At 38.1% G+C, this 727-nt stretch overlaps 1 non-coding gene across 1 annotated transcript; it reads left to right on the forward strand.

Annotated features, from left to right (window-relative positions):
- Positions 1-229: 229 nt before the first annotated feature.
- LOC142461831 (U1 spliceosomal RNA) lies at positions 230-393 on the forward strand. The gene has a single exon (XR_012787019.1). It is a non-coding gene; the product is annotated as a U1 spliceosomal RNA (small nuclear RNA).
- Positions 394-727: the final 334 nt, after the last annotated feature.

The raw sequence follows: 727 nt of genomic DNA on the forward strand, positions 1-727 counted from the left end.
GAGGCAATGAGAATGCCATGACTTCTGAGGTGCACCATAGCCTTCAACACTGAATCCTTGCTCTTCAACATTCTAAACAGCTTTCCTGCAGCACGTTTACCCAAATGCAAGGCCTAGTTTGATTTCGTGACTGCTGCTTCCTTGGTCATTGACTGTTCTCGTAGCTTTATCTGATTTAGCTCTATCGTAACTCATGAAACAAATTCAATATTAAAATTTGGACATTTGCATACTTATCTGGCAGGGGAGATGTCATGATCATGAAGGCGGTTTTCCGATGGCGAGTTTTATCCATTGCACTCTGATGTGCTGACCCCCTGTGATTTCCCCAAATGTGGGGAACTCGACTGCATGATTTGTGGTAGTGGGGGACTGCATTCACGCATATATATATATATATATTCTATTGAACTCTAATCTGAATCTTGCTCTATACTTTATAGCATTAGGGTTCAATTATAAGCAAAACATTAACATATATCCTAAGATATTACATATAAAAGTTCCGGCACCCACCAAACTAACCATAATAACTGTGTTTCATGAAAACTATATATTTTAAATTAATGTGAATCATTTCCCATGACTGATATGTGACTCATTATCTTTGACTTTTAATTTTACTCCAAAATAGCATATGTTGTGCACACCCCTAGTCAAAGGTGAGAGGGTATTCTCCGGAGACTAAGTCATAATGTGAGGACTTTGCACATAGATTTTGGACTTT

The sequence above is a fragment of the Tenrec ecaudatus genome, chromosome 11, assembly GCF_050624435.1.
Source record: "Tenrec ecaudatus isolate mTenEca1 chromosome 11, mTenEca1.hap1, whole genome shotgun sequence".
Taxonomy (NCBI): domain Eukaryota; kingdom Metazoa; phylum Chordata; class Mammalia; order Afrosoricida; family Tenrecidae; genus Tenrec; species Tenrec ecaudatus.